This window comes from Eucalyptus grandis, chromosome 8 (genome assembly GCF_016545825.1).
Source record: "Eucalyptus grandis isolate ANBG69807.140 chromosome 8, ASM1654582v1, whole genome shotgun sequence".
Classification (NCBI taxonomy): domain Eukaryota; kingdom Viridiplantae; phylum Streptophyta; class Magnoliopsida; order Myrtales; family Myrtaceae; genus Eucalyptus; species Eucalyptus grandis.
Genome location: NC_052619.1, coordinates 39,235,821 through 39,252,553, shown reverse-complemented (window position 1 = coordinate 39,252,553; position 16,733 = coordinate 39,235,821). Strand labels below are relative to the sequence as shown.

Below are 16,733 nucleotides of genomic sequence, written 5' to 3'. Positions count from 1 at the left end.
TTTGTAACCATTCTAGTGTCCGTTCAAGAGGCACAATATCTTTCTTATCAACGCATGCCCAATTCCTTTTCGACTGGTGTCTCCATTTACAAGTTTGGGTATATTTTGACGACTCTTGATTCATACTATTATGTGAATCAGGGCATAGGAGCCATGTAAACATGCTTTGATGTTTAAATGATAAACATGGGTTCGATACTGAATAAAGATGGTTTATGTAGGCTGGTCAACTGGGCTTTGGGGAGAATTCTAGCTGTAATTTATTCCAAGTTCGTGAGATGGTTTTGTTTCCGATCTCTTTTCGCAATGTGAAATTGTAAATAAATGACTTGGAACTTTGGTAAACTAATAGGGCTTGTGCATGTGTAAGTGGTCGATGGCTTTCGACCCCGTCCCCCCAAAAAAAGAAAAAAAATGAAAGAAAAGGAAAAGTGGTCGATGGCTCAGGGTCCCCCGTTTTACATGTGTTCGGGAGTGCTTTTTGGGTCTTTTCTCCAATGCTATATTAGTAATTGAAAATGGTGGCTTTAGCCCGAAAGTCGCATTGGCTGGCCTCAACCAGGTCATTCCGTGTAGAAAAAGCACGGAAAAGCACATGAAGGTTATGCAGCACCCTCAAAAAAGTCATTTACTTTAAAAAGGCGGATATCATGTGATGATAAGTTCATAACATGACTTAGTCACGAAGACATGGGTTATAGACTTCTAGTGTTGTTAAAGATAGAAATGAGATTTGTGAGTTCAGATGTCAGGCTCGCGCAAGTTAAAGGACCTGCTCCTGTCTTGTCAATCTTAACCTAGGGCCATTGAAGGAATATCTCGACCCAAATTAGGCTGGCCCCAGCCAGGTCGCATCCGTGTAGAGAAGCATGGAAAAGCACATAAAGATTTTGCACCACCTGCACTGGTCATTTGCCTTGAACTTTAAAGGTGGAAATCATGTGACGTGAATTGCTCGTGACATGGCTTTAGTCATGAGGATGTGGGTTCTCGACTTCTGTTGTTGCATGAGAGAGCAATGAGACTGGTGGGTTCAAACGTGGTTGATGTGCAGATTAAATGACCTGCTCTTTCGTCTAGTCAATTTTCAAGCCAAGGGCAATTGATGGAATATCTTGACCCACATTCATTAATGAAAAGCGACTTTGATCTAACGGTGCATTCATTTCGTTGAAAATTCAAAATTCAAAAATCATTTTTTGAAAAATGATTGATTATCTTACGTAAAAGGATTAGTTAGTGCAACATAGTTTCATTATCAGCACAATTTATGTTTAACTATTTTTCATGAGGATACAAAATAGTTTTTATTAATTCATTTTTATAAATGATATTAGTGATTAATTCTTGAAAAAAATCCAAAATTTTGAGTTTTTGTAAAATAAACGCACCTAATTAAGATCTAGTTTTGAATTAGTTTTCCGGAACATCAGAAAATGTCAAAGCGCCTGCCCTTTTATTTTGGTCAAGTTCTACACAACCGGTACACAGAACAAACTACTACCAAATACAAGTGACAGAAATTAACCATTCCGAACGACCAACTCTTCAGCCACCACTGCCTTGTATAAAAATATTCTGACTCAGGACTTTAGAAACTCGGAAATAACAGTAATGACCTCGCTCAACTGGTTATTAGCATCAGTATCATATCACTGAAAAACTCCAGAACCCTCGACGGCATCTTTTCATTCGAAGAAACCTCGGCATCTCCACTAACAAGTGATGACACAGAACATAGAAGTTCCCGGGTTCAAAATCAAGCAGGCAAATCAACCAAAATAGCATTTCTACCTATAAATAAAAGGGCAGTTAAATGATTAGCACACCAATTCACTAGAAACGCTGGTTTGTAAGCACAAACATGGGAATTTGATTTCTCCATATCCCCATTCATTTAAGCTGCTGAAGCCAAAAAATTCCGTTTGCATGGAAAGAGATCCATCAGGTGACCGTAAAGAAGGATATCTTTAGCAAGTTTCAAAGGCACACTAGTAAAAGAAAAGCAGCAAAGATAAAGAGCAGAACAAAATTCATAAGGTTTCGGACTTGCACGTTACCATACCACTGAGCAATCACTGTTGCCTCAACAGCAGCTACATGATACAAAAGATGATGATATTGTATTAGCATGTGATTAAAATTATGAGATGGGAATTGCATTATCTAAGGTGCACACACATGTTTAGTATCATGGTGTGTCAGATTTTTGCCAGAGAACACTCAGAAAGTGCTTTCCAGATATTCCTACCACTCAGACTGGAAAACAAAAGTTCCTAACAAGAGACTTATAGATGGTGTCGTATATGCATCTGCATCACATTTCATCCAGTTACTTCACCTGTCGAGCATCTAATTAAATTATAATTCGAAATAACGAAGATGAAGAAAAGAAAGAAATCTTCAAGAATGCACACTTCCTTTGCAAATATGTCACCAGCGGCACCAGGAAGGCAGCATACAAAAAGTCTCTCTACTTCATTTTCTTCTCTTTTGCTGCTTGTGGCTTGCTGTACAAAATGATCTGACTCAAGATTGTTCCATTCGTCACAATACCAATGACTGAGCCCAAAACAACTGAAAAACTGGTTAAGGACACCAAATGCTTCATAATTGAACAAGTGGTATGAAGGGCTCCTATTATAGAGGGAAAGAATCTAAGGAAACAGTCAATCTACAGTGCCTAAGCTTCCATCTTGAAAATAGAGGTACAAATGGTCTGAACCAATGGTTGGTTTGTCGCTCAACTAGTAAATATGGAAAGAACGATTGCAAGTTCAAAACAAAATTCTTGTGGAGACAGGAGACCTTCAAGAACAACTCACATCACAGAAGAAATGATAACAATTATAAAAAATAAGTCAAAATTGCTTTTATTTGCTGGCAAACAAAGTAAGAGGAAAGGGAATAAGAAAGCGTGGCTATTCCACAATCAATTTCAAGATTCCACATATAAACTATGCATATACAGCAGCACAGCAAATAGGAGATGCAGTGTTTACTGGAAACATCTTGAACATTGATTTTTTCTATTTTTTTTTTTGGCCAATGGTTTCAGTATTATGGAATTACAACATAATTTAATAAATTTCTTTTCCTATAATAATTTCTTGGGTTTTCAAGAAGTCAAAATAGAATAACTACTCATTTATTTTTATTCTTTGATTTACTGATGGTCTCTAATCAATATTAAATGACATAAGTATCGAGTACAAGTCCATGCAACGCGCACAAAAATAACTAGTTTTCAATGGTAGGCACTCTCAACGCGGGGTATGTAGGAAGAAACAGTTAAGGATACCACTTGTAGGTGCTTTTTCCTGGATGCTCGTGAAAACTCTAACTGCAAAAGATATCAAACCAAAATACGTAAACCAATCGCATAAGTCATCCTTGAAATGCCAACTTGGTTACTGAAAGGCAATTTGACTCACCCATAGAACCAGCAGAATTCATCAATGATGTCAAAAGCTGAGTTCCCCTGTGCTTTTGTTCTGCAACAAAAGATTGCAATCGTTTTTTTCACGACAGAGGCAACTAAAGACACACATACAGTGATTGACCAACGATGCCAAATAGAATTCAAATTGGAAAGGGAGATAGATTGCTTATAAACTCCGATGCCCTTGAAAGGATTTTCAAACTTCTTGCAAGGAATGGAATATAATGCATTCGAATGCACATGCATAAGATAGAAGTTAAAAGAGTTGCCAACGAGGAGCACATCCAGTGGTGCGGCATGACCAAAACAAGCCAGAAGCAAGTCTCTTGCAACATTCGCAGACCTAATAAAGCAACACCATATATCCATGATCTTATACCAGGGCGGACATGAACTAATTCCCAATTCTCAAAGAACCAATATGTGCAAATCCTAAGGTACCACGACCTTCTCTATCCACAACTGGCAAGTTCAAGTATTGTTCTTTTAAAGTTCACATAAAAATTAAGTAGGATAAGGACCATATCATAAAATATAAAAGTACAATTCCTCTCCTCCAATAATTTCTATCAAAATCATATGGGACACTTAGGTTCTGAGATAGCTTTGGGAGTACCTACTACAACTAGACAACTTAGTATTATAACAGTGAATGCACCGCAATTTCTTGCATGAAAGTTTTTTGGCCTCCACTTACTTGGAAGTTTTCCCATATCTGTGGAACTCTCGCGAAGAAAAATATTGCATGCTGAGATGCCTGCAAGACAGAATCTCAATTTTAAGAAAGCTTCAAAGGCACAGGATGGTACTTGGAGAGAAGAAGACACTTGTTACAGGGTACTCATATATAATGCTTCAAAAAGAACAGGATCAATTTGACCAGCTAAAATGGTCGGTGCTACTGCACAGTATCTGAGAAACCCAGTTAAGGAGAGCAGCTCAGACTATCATAAAGACTCTAAATTATAAGACAAACTAAAGGTGAACCAGCAAAACAGAAGAAGGATACATTAGAGGCCTGATCCACATCTTGATTCCCATTGGTTGCGAGAAGTAATAGATGATAGCAACTAAAATTATAGCTGGAAAGCAGCCAAGCAATAGAATTAGATCCTGTAGGATAGAGTTTCTTGGAATAGAATAAAACATAGAAGTACATGCACTTATCTAAAACATAAGATGCAAAAAAGATATACCAACGCCATTTGTAGTTTGACAAACATACTGATTGAATAATATACTCTGATGGTGCCTAGACTCATTCGCTAGATACATCCATGATCACAATCCTAAGGAAAGGTTTTTCTGTTTCATACAGAAATAGATCTCCTAGAATTTTTAAAATCCTTAAAACCTAAATCTCTCTCTCTTGGGTTCATGGCCAAGAAACTGCTCAAACTTAGCTCAAGTTGGTGTTGTTCTTGGATACCAGAACTTGCAGCATCATAATTCTAAGGAGATTCAAATGAAGGCGTAATTCAATATTGACTATGGCCACCGCAAAAAAATTCAAGTGCATTACATGGTATGCTGGAAATATACAGAAATTGTCACTAAATAAAGAAAAAGAAAAGAAGCCATTGTTCAATTAACAGAATCTTCACGGAGTCTATTTACAGAGAGAGAGAGAGAGAGAGAGAGAGATTCCTCAAAGTTTGATTTCACAAAGGTGCCGGTCACTTACCATCACCATTTTCATCAAGGGCCACATTTTCTTCATCTCTGGTTAGAGGCAGAAAATTTCTCCAACCAGGCTTTTGATTAGGGGTTACAACTAAGGGTATCGCCCATACTGAATTTTGCATGCGTGTCATGTCTCGTAATCAACTAATCAAAGACATGGTTGGAGGAAATTCCTCAATCAAGAATGGAGGAAAATATAGCCCTATGGCTTACATCTAATAGGTTAGTAGCAAGATATAGTTTCCAGTGATGGAATTTTCATAATCATACAGCTGTTGCTATTTGGTAAAAGATGCACATGCTTCCAATAATGATAAGTTGATGTGACTAGACGAATGTGTCTTTTGGGAATTTTTAGATGTCTTAACTTTGTAACAATAACCATAAGGAAGAGCTCACACAAGCTGTCACTTCTTAAAATTTGCTCAGACAGATTGCTTTTTCCCTATCCTTTTCCCTTATCCTAACTACATTAGATTAGCACAATTGGTCCATGTAAAAAATAAATAAATAAATACCATCTGCTTTGGTTCCTCTCTGGTTCCACTATCCCCCAGCCCAGTCAATTGATGCTTGTACATGAAGTGCAAATGTGTTACACTTTTTAAGTTTCAGAGTTTAATAAACTGTGTTTGACCCATGGGAAGCACCACACTACAACACAGATATTTCCAACATCGCCTATACATGAATGCAGATTAAGACAAACCTTGGATAAGAAGAAACGCCAATTCACCATAAGCCGAGGGAGCCCTTTGTGTAGACAGTATGCCAGAGCAATAGTGTAACCCACTACTTCAAGCTCAAAAAGCCACCATACTAAGGCCCTAATACTGTTATGCTTCAAAATCTTCATTATCTACAAGAATACGCCCAAAACCACAGAATCAGCCAACGATATGAATACAATTGAAGACCCTGCAGCATCTTGTTCTTTAAGTAGCGTCTCCTGCGGGAAGATGCAAACTTTACCCCCAAATCAACCTCTAAATTTATTTTCCGACACGAACAATTCGAACCCGATTACACGAGCTATCAAATTCGCAGAAACCGGGTCAAGCCTTGCATCAAAATCTCGTATTCTTTTTTTTTTTTTTTGGGTAAAGAAAATCTCGCATTCTTTTCTAAGAGAAGAAATCAAGGTTGGGCTGTGTCTCTCAGGCACTCCGCGAGTAGCAGGGGAATACCAATTGGCCATGGTACAGAAAAGGGTTATGGTCTCGGCATCAAGAAGAAGAAGAAGAAGAAGAAGAAGAAAAACCTGTAGGCAGTTTGACGGTGGTGGAAGCAGCAACGATGGCATAGCCGGGGAGCTTGGACAGCAGCGGGGAGGAGACAGTCTTTTCTGGGATCTTCCATCGCGAAGAGATCCGAAAGCGCAGCTGAAGTCGATCCCGAAAATCTCCATCTCTCCCTCTCTGTGGATCCAAGAGCGCCTGGAGAAAAAGTGCCAATTTCAAGGACTCGGAAGTACGGATCTGAAAATCCAAGGGCTTCGGGGTGTGTTTGTGTGTGGAGAGTTTGTGCGGGTCCGAATTGCACTTTGTCGTGTCGTGTTCGGAGAAGTTTTGTCAATGTTCTTGATATTCATGTGTTTCCGAAGCTGCATTTGCCTTTGTCCTTTTCGTAGATGATGTATATTTTTGTTAATTTAAGGTTGTTCAAATATCTGTGACCTCAAATTCTCATCATCAATAAAAGACGCGACTGGAATTTCTTGACTTGTTATTTGATCACGAAATTGTCTTTATTATTTCAGCAGGCCATGTTAACGTGTGTTGGTCAAGCAATTGCTTAATTTACTCAATAATGAATATTAGTTGCATACATTAAGTGAAGAATTAGGGTAGTAAAGATTGTAAACTTGTTTTGATCATTGATAAGAACTCATGCAAAACCTCGTACAAAAAATAATCAAAAAAAGAAATTAAGCTCTATTTTTTATTTTTTTTTTCAGAATGCTTTAGATTTATGTTTGCACAATTTTCTTCGTTCTCATTAATGGTGAATTTAAAGTTTAGTTTCGATTGATGTTTGGTTTTGTTTGATTCCATAAAAATTAAATTTCCTAAGATGGACCCGACTGTTGAATCTAACGAGCGGATTATGCTTGTTCGCTCTATCTTTAATTTAGTATAACGTCACGATTGGATAAAAAAGAAAAGGGCATACGAGAATGAGTGTTTTAGTTTCAAGTTGGATGCTACTCTCTTGCTAAATCACCTTCTTTTATGGGCGTAGGTATGACCGTGAACCATCAATGGGACTTAAGAAAAAACACAAGGCCATTAGCTAAAGTATGACGTGTTCAAGCTTTAATACAGTTAGGGAAAACTACGGATGAGGTTTTCTTATCATAACCCAGAAACAATGTCGGCCAACAATGTAAGTTGTAACTAGACATGCTAAAACGAACTTTGCTCCATTGACACGCATGCACGATGTTTCTATGTAACTCTTCCCTGAAGATTTTCTAAAAAGATTAAAGATGGCGAATCGAGTTTACCTGATGGGCAGTAACTCGAGCCCTGAGTTGAAGGCCGATATGCCGGTTGAGCCTATTCAAAGGAGCCAGAAGTTGCCAGATACGTTGCTGAACTGTATGGAAAGTGGTGGGGATGGGATATAGGGATGGACAACGCTGCAAATGATGGTTGCTGCTGCCCGAGTGCAAACGAATGAACAGATGAAGTTGTTTTTTCTCTTTCTATTAACACTCGAGCAAATGGGTTCATGATAATCAGAAGCCACTGGGCATTGGTTTAGTCATTCCTATTCATCGAACTATTTAAAGAATGCAGAGGAGGTCAAAGTGGACAGGTACCAAGAAAACAGGGAATCATTGGTCCCTAACAAGGACTTCTTCAGCACATCTATAGCCCACAAAGAAAAGACCGCGTGAGCATTGGTGAGAAGCCGATCGGTTGTCTTGAGACATCATAAACTCTTTTGTCCCTTTGATGATTGCCAAGCAAAATCAGTGACTCATGGTCCAATAACAAAGAGTGATCTTTTGTTTATATGTACAGTGATCACCTTATCTGTATCAGCACATAGAAGCTCGCTTGTTCAGTACCATGCAACGATCAAATTTCAAGTACTTCTGTTGGTGAGCTGATGCAGTACACTCACGAGCATTCCTTAGGCACATAAGACCAAGACAAAAACTTCCAAAATGCGTGTGGCTGTGTTAGCGTGGTAGAACGAGTATCTAGCATTTCCTAGGAGAGCAGTGGATACAAAGGAAGTACTAATTTAAAGATGCCCGTTGGACAAATGTATGAGCGTCACTTTTGCAAATCCTTGAGGTAAAATTGAAGCTAACCATGGATACCCTTTTCCAGACAAGTTTTCATGTCTCTGATGATATTGTGTATTCTCCGTCCAAGAGCTTTCTTGGTGATGGACTTTTGGATCATTAATTCTTGTTAAGTTCGGGTGAAAAATCTCTATCTAGCTCACTGTCTCAACCATCTCATGCAATCTGCAAGGAGGCATCTACTTTCATTAATACATCGAGTCACTGTATTATGACTTCGCAAAAACCCAATAAACCTGTTGCAGAAGTACAATGGCAAGTCACCATGTTGCTCCACCAAACTAATTAAGAGGCGTTGCACCACACCGATTCAACATTTTTGCCCAAATGGCGAGTTTCGAGCATCTTCTCCAATGCGCTGTTCTTCTTTGAATGTGACGTGGTATGATATTGTGGCGGAGCTGAGGTTAGTGCTTTAACAGCATGTGCCTATTCGAACGACAATATGCCCCGAAACCGTACTCAACATTCATGATTGTCGATGAGGATTTGCAAAAGATCTTCTCTGATCCCTCCACATTCTCATAATGAAGACTAACGAGGGGCACAAAAGCATATGCAGCATTAAGTAACAGAAAGCATTCAAAGGACTGAGCATACTTCCTCTTAAGTAAATTTAACTGGATCCATAAACAAACATGCTGGAAGCCAGGAACAATCAGTCTGTTGACAAATAAAACACCAACAATAAATATAGTACTATATACATATTCTTCGTCTGATTAACATCAATTAAACTTTTCAACTGTTTGGTAATACTGATAGGGACTCAGCTGTAATCCCTTACTATAGTGAAATGAAGTAGGCATATTGAAGTGACTCGCTGCAATTGCTTCACTTTGGCAAACCTTCTCATTATGCGCTGCTCTTCTTGCCACCGCTCCCAAAGGCCCAATGAAACTGTGCTGGGGTACGCTTCAATGCCTTTACACTAAGAGGTTGTTCTTGCTCTGCGGGAAAAATCAATATCAGCAAAATCAATCCAAACATATAAAAGGAAATACCCTCAGATGGTAATGAGGCCAATATCAAAATGTTGACTGATCAAAGCAAGAGCTTTCACGGTTTATTACCATCAAGCAGGTTCCTTCATTTACATTGCAGATGGGGTAGTCATGAGGGCAGCAGCTTTCATGGTCCTCACAGCATGTGGCGGCCTCAAGCGGGCAGCATCCCCAGGCGAAGCAATAGTTGGCATACTGATAGACGCAGCAGCAAGTCGTGCTCTCAGCACAAGAGTAATAACGATCACAAGTGGTCGGTGGTTTTATTGGAGACGGGGGAGATGGCCCTGGGTTCGGGGATTCGGGCCATTTTTGATGGGGTAAGATGCTTCCATTGCGATCCACACTTGCCAGTTATAGTATTGGTCAAGCTACGCTCCATTCTGATATAACCCTGCTCTCCCCAGCTTTTGCCCCAAGAGTTCTTTACGATCCAGTAATTCATACCTTTTTCTGTGCCATATCCTACGGCAGTCACTCCGTGGTCAGTGCAGTACCACATCGTCCACTGAAAACACCCTGCAAAAATTACAGTTAAGAAAATCAGTTGCCGATGCAAGTGGCACAAAACTTTTTAAGCTCAATTCTTAGTCTTCTGAGGGATGCATGTTACAATTGAAGAATGCTTCTGGAAAGGCTTCCGGAAAGATGATGGTTGATGATGTTCTGTTGTTGTAACTAAAAGAGCAAACCAGCTTACTCAATTCATTTAGGAAGAAGGCTTGAGAAATGCATGAGTTAACCCAGGGAACTTATTCATGAAAAGGGTTTTAAAGTTGTATAAGCTGCAGATTCACAGCTTACTTCATGTTCGTTAATCTCTCTCTTGGAAAGAGACACAAAAGTTGTCATGCTTGGGAGAGGATCTTACCGACTGGTACAACTGAAATGCCCGACCACCGGCTTCAATGGCCACACTCACTGGTTGATTAGCAACTGCCTTTTGCAATGCTTTCTCATCGTTCGCTGGAACATCTTCATAATCATCTATCGTAACAACTTTGGCATTCTTCTGCAGAACAGAATAGGAAAAAACATGAGACAATCCTTATCAAAATGCTTCTCTCTAACCACCGAAAGACAGATGGATCAAAACTGACTCGATATTGGTCACATTTGCCATCGACAGCTTTATACGGATAATCTTCCTCAAGTCAATGCCACCATTGTTGATGATGAACTCGAAAGCATAGTCCATGAGACCTCCATTGCAACCTTCATTATAAGTAGTATCGCAGTCCACCAGCTCCTGCTCCGACAGCGAGATCAGATCACCAGTCACAAGTTTGTTTATCCCCTCCACGGCAGCAATGGTGGAGAAGGCCCAGCAACTCCTGATTTTATCAGAGTCAATTCAAACACAATCACATATCTTTGAACATGAAGTATTAGTGGTCAATATTAAGACTTCAACAACCCCAAAAACTCATTAAACAAATGCGATTTTAAGTATATGGCAATCCTGAAGTGAGTTACACAGCTTGGGTTGACATGAAGACCCTAAAAGTTCTGATCAGATTGAGACTTCAGGAGGTCTCATCATCTAAATGTTTATCGTCCCTCTTAAGCCATGTTGACGCGCCATTTTTGCATACATCTTTCGATCTCTGTTCATTTACGCCGAGCCTAATGGGTCACCAGGCCAATAAACAAGTGTGAGGCAGGCATGGGGATACTTGTTAGTTGTGTAATGGAAGCAATACCATACTAATGACGTTTCTCATGCTCTTGCTTTCGCTGGTTCATTGTGTCTAATAACAGTATTTTACACGTACCAAAGGTATATTCTGATCTCTCTCTCTTTTTTTTTAACTGTAATATGATCTAAGATAATTCCATTATTTCGGCAGAAGATAAATCAGATAGACGATGAGATTTACTGATCGCCATGAAAGAAAAATATTTTCCCCACATCTTATCATCTGATCTACCACGAAACGAGTACCGTACTCTAGTGTCTTGATTCAAACTCAATTTATTTCCATGAGCTGGTTCAAGTGGGTCAGTTACGTAAAACCTCTCTGCTGCGTAAGAGCCGAACGATCATTTTCAAAAGAAGTTCGGCACAAGCAGCTTCATGGACACTCTCTCACATGTTCACGTCTCTAATCTCACGTTCCCGATTAGTTTTTTTTCCTTCACTTCTACTCCTGACTGAGTATTCCAAAAACCAAACCACCTTACACCAGAACAGATAAATTCCTGCCCGGCAAATCCCATGATTAAGCAGTCTTATTACCAAAAAAAATCTCGTGTTAATAGACCCCAAAACGACTCTTCTTCTTCTTTTCCGAGACTACTCGAGCAGCATTTAAAAAGTTCGCGTAATGACTCAGGTGTCACGTTCTAAGAAAAGTCAAATTCAACCTAACCCCCCATGAACTCTTCCTTCCTGACGAAGCAGTGCACAACTGGAACACGACACTCTTCTGGCTTTAATATAATAACAAGACCGCCCTTCGCAATCCTTCGTAATTATCATCCCGAACAACCCAAGAAGCACGTTCCTAATATATTGTCGTCTTCCAGACCCCTCTGGACGCAAGAAATGATTCGCGCGAGGACAAAAGGAAATGGGAAACTCCGACGAAGACAGATAAATAACCCCAAGATATAAAAACAAACAAAAGACAGCCAACCCCGTGATAAATAAGGAAAAAAATGGGCATTTTTAGTTGGCATACCTCTTGTTTTCAGCTTCTTCCTTACTTTCCCAATTTAAAATTTATTATTATCGGAAGCTTTATTTAATAAATATCAACCTTTTCAATCACCTGAAAATTCTCGCGATCTTCTAAAATGAAAATAACTTTCCGATTTTCATGTAGAGCTCAACTATAAATTACTCTCTCTTTGTTTTCGGTTTTTTTCCCTCGGAGTCGAACCAAGTTGTCCGAAGGTCCCTTTTTTCCCAAGAAATCGCGAGTTATCAAAAGTAGAGAATCCCAGAGAAACTCACCGCAGCTTCCCTGATCCTTGACGCCGACCACCGCGCCTTCCTTCCTCCAGTCGACAGACTCCGGCAGCTGCTCCCCCGAGCCGCGGCTCGTATCGGCGGCTGCTCCGGCTCTTGGTGAGCCGCCTGCTGGCATCGGGGCGGGTCCCAAGATACGTGGACCGGTACTCCTCGTTGGTCAGGTCGGCGAACCGGTTCAAACCGAGCGTGTAGGTCCGATTCCCGGAGTTGTGCTCGTCGATGAACCGGAGATTGTCCTTGAAGATATCGAACCGCCTCTCCTTCCGCCCAGGGCGTTGTAAGCCTTGCCGTGCTTCACGAGCCACGACTCGTAGAGGGCCATGACCTCGGCGTCGGTGCGCTGGCCGGGGTCGCCGCCGTGGGCGCGGTCGTAGCTGATAATCGACATGTCTGCGGCCGACGATAGGGCCAGAACATGAGGAAGAAGAACATCCCCATGAGCGATCTTGATGGCCCGTGAAGACCCATCTTTTCTCTCTCTCTCGTTTGGCAGATAGGGGGGTTTTCTGGGGCGAGAGAGATGAAGGTTGAATGCTGGTGACGAGTGAGGATGGTGGGTTTATAAAGAAGAGAGAGATTTATTAGGGACGAAATATGAGGGAACGTAATTTATGAGGAAAAATACAAAGGGATTAATGGGGGGTGATAGAGGCATTTCAGCCATAATTGGTAATCGGAGGCTAGCAAGTGATGGTCTGCCACGTGCGACGCATGTGGATGAGGTGTGATTGGCCAGAAGTGGACATAAGAAAGCTAGGGCAGCCCCACCCCACGGCAATTTGAACCTTTTTGAGACTTTCATTTTCCTTTTTCTTTTAAACCCGGGGAAAATTGTTTTTCTTTTCGGCTCTCTTCTTTTAGTGAGAAAAACTCTGTAAAAATCGGTAGTACCCATTCGACAAGTAAAAGAAGAGGAGCAACTGGCGCTAGGCTCCCTCAAAATGGCCACATTCAAAAGTTTAAGATTAGCAAATCCATTATTGGAGCCCTCACAATACTAATGAATTATATCAATATTAGGCCACACATCATAAATCGTTCGAAGATTCGCTTGTGATGTGAATTGAATTTGTAATATCATAAAAAAAAAACATGTAATTCTTTTAGTATCGGCCTAATCGCCTATGTCTTATGAAGCGGGGAAAAGCAATTGAGCCAAACATAGATTAATTTGAAATAATTGGAACTTGAAGGATCCTCTTAGTTTTGGAGTCGCCTCTTTAGATTCGAACACAGGAATCCTCCTTATTCTGAGACCATGTCAAGAAATTAAAGTTCATCACCGACAAATATCATTACAGCTAAGAATCCATTTGACGTTACTTGTGATTGAATTTTTTTGTGTATTTAAGAATACGTGTTTTAAATGTCGCAGCAGTTAAAAATTGGATAGGATAGCTTCTTCAAAGCAATTAGATTCTCTCGTTGATGGGGATGGTCTGTCAGGTTACACTATGCTTGCAAAACACCTTATAGAAGCCACAACGCCTCTTTTTACATGTGGAACTGTTGGAGGAAAAAGTTGTACCAAACAAACGATTAGGGCCTCTTTTGATAAGTTTTGCGTAAGTGCTAAAGCCTACTATGCTTTGAATTACAAAAATAGAACATGTTTGACATAACTATAACCAGTAAAAGATTCAATTACTATAATTAGCTTGACTTATAAATCACGTTGGACTTCAAAAATTATATTTTAAAAATGTCGCGTCAAACTGAAAAAGCAAACAAATAATGCACAAAGGACGAGTTGTTAGAATATGGCGCCAGAAACATTGAAGTGTTCAATTTTCATTTGATATGAAACTTAGGGGATTACTTGAAAAGTTTCTATAGTGAAGTGAGAGCGCCTTGTGCAAGTAATGGTATTTTGACGTCATTTCCCCTAAAAAGAAAACTTAAAATATATTCGGTACACTATATCCTTTCTCTTCTTGTCCTCCATAATTAGATGCATTATTTTTATCATTTCTAATCACCACTACCAATTATGGCGTTAAATTTCTAAGTAATGACGGGTACTTTAAACTAAGGGTTCCAATTTTTCCTTTTATCAAAACGCCTTTAAAATCAAAATTTCTTTTTACGAGACAAGCATATTCTGTGCTATCAACTAAGCTCAAATAATCCCATTTAAACGAATGGATTTGTCATCTTTCGAGTTGATTCCAAGTATCCACACTCCTTGTAAGCAAACGAGAGTGATTTAAATAATCAACATCTTGAAAATCCATATATCTCTAATTAAGTATAGTTTAATTTCTGCCCTTAGAATGTTCACAATTAACTATAAATTTGTAGTCCGTATAAAAATTATAAGCCCATTTATTTTCCGAAAATTAACGATTCTTTAACATTTTCTTTTCTCATTATCAACAACAATTTATATTTAAATATTTTCATAAACGATATATATTTAAGCGATAAAATAATCGATTTTATGAAAATATTTTCTAAATAATATATCGTTCACGAATCCTTGCTTCAAAAGAGACATCAATTAACAAATGACAAATATCTATGGGTCCTGATTTTTTAGGGATCTCCCTACTGAATGGTGTCCGTCCCTGTCATGGCTAAAGGGCCAAAGGACGTTGCAATTATGTAGCTGCGTGGGCCATGCAATAGATTCTACGGATCTTTGATTTTATTTATGGGATAAAAGACAACCGGTCCCTTTGATAGCATGGTGCTTTGATATTTTGATATCGGCGAGAATTGTAAGATCCGACTAAGCACAAGCACCATACACTACATATCATGTCGCCATTCTTGATTTTCCTTGTCAAGCAAAACGCGCTTGTCAGAAAAAGACAAGTAGATGTGAGTATCTCTTGGTTGTGAGATATTTAATTTGGTTTGAGGACGAGTCAATGCGATTGGTATTAATATAGATATCAAATGTTCAATAAATCCTTTATCCATTATCTCATGCCATTCAGGTGTAAGATTTCTAATTGAAAATCCATCGTAGTACACGCGTTTGACCTCAACTCAAATTCCAATTACAAGGTGCACACACAAATCCAATGCATGATAGTGCCTTGGCTTTTTCAACTAGGTAAGATGATCAATTGCATGAATTAAGGTTTTTGTCATAATATGTGTCGTGATGATATTATATCACATATTTAGTGAGAAATTGAAGATCTCTACAAGTAGAGACAAGGCGAAGCATGTGGTTTGACTTTGATATTGCTGTTCGCCTTGGGACATAGACGGTTGTTGAAAAAATGATCGGAAAAAAGATGGAAAAATGTAAAATTGTTAACCAAAGATAAAGATGAATACAAAGAAGATGGCTTTGTCAATGTTGGACTTCAATTTTTTTTTCAAATGCCATGTGGGACATAGACGGTGGTTTAAATGCCAGTCACTTGGCTTTTTCAAACAAGTAACATGACTAATTACTTAAATTAAGGTTTCTGTCATATGTATCGTGATGATTTTACATCATATACATAGAGAAAATTAAAGATCTCTACAAGAAGAGACCAGACGAAGCATGTGGTTTAACTTTTGATACTGCTGGTCGCGTTGGGACATAGACGGTGGTTGAAATTGGAAAAGAGATGGAAAAATGTAAATTGTTAACCAAAGATAAAGATTCAATGATGATCTGACCGGAAGGCTTTGTCCAGTTGGACTTCAAAACTTTTTTTTTTAAATGTCATGTGAAACTTAAAAATTTAATGAAAAAGTCACGTACAACGAATTGCTAGAATATGTAGTCAAAAGCATTAAAGATCAATTTTTCTTCGATACACTTGAATTATGCAGAAACTCATATGAAGTTGTGTTTAACTAACCTATACACTGAAGATGGGCGCGACATACTTCAAAATTTACCCACCCAGGATTAGTCTTTCTCGTTTAACTTTCATGAGGTTTTGCCATTAACAATGTAGGCTGCATTTGAGTATCATGTTGTTCAAGTAAAACGATGACCTTCTTGTAGCCAAGCAAGCAATCTAATGTTGATGTATAATGTTCTCTATCTAAATAGTGTGATCTATTGCGAAGGCAACTGCACTAGTCAATTGTTATTTGCGCTGCTAATTACTAGTGAAACAGCTCTTTTCGTTCTAGCTACTGGGTGGATCACGAGCCACTGAATAAACCAATCTGCAGAAGAGTGAACCCTGAGAGATACGGCCTCTATGATGGTTAGTGCCTCAAGGAGTAACGAGACACTGGCACGAAAAGTGCCATCGTCATTCTCATGGAATTGCCCCTAAAATCCATCTCTCTCTCTCTCTCTCTCTCTCTCTCTCTCGTTCATGATGGTGTTGATATAATCCCATATTT

At 39.2% G+C, this 16,733-nt stretch overlaps 2 pseudogenes; both read right to left on the bottom strand.

Moving 5' to 3' along the window:
• Positions 1-2,062: 2,062 nt before the first annotated feature.
• LOC120287713 lies at positions 2,063-5,884 on the bottom strand (annotated as a pseudogene).
• A 3,139-nt stretch (positions 5,885-9,023) lies between these two features.
• Positions 9,024-13,039, bottom strand: LOC120286557 (annotated as a pseudogene).
• Positions 13,040-16,733: the final 3,694 nt, after the last annotated feature.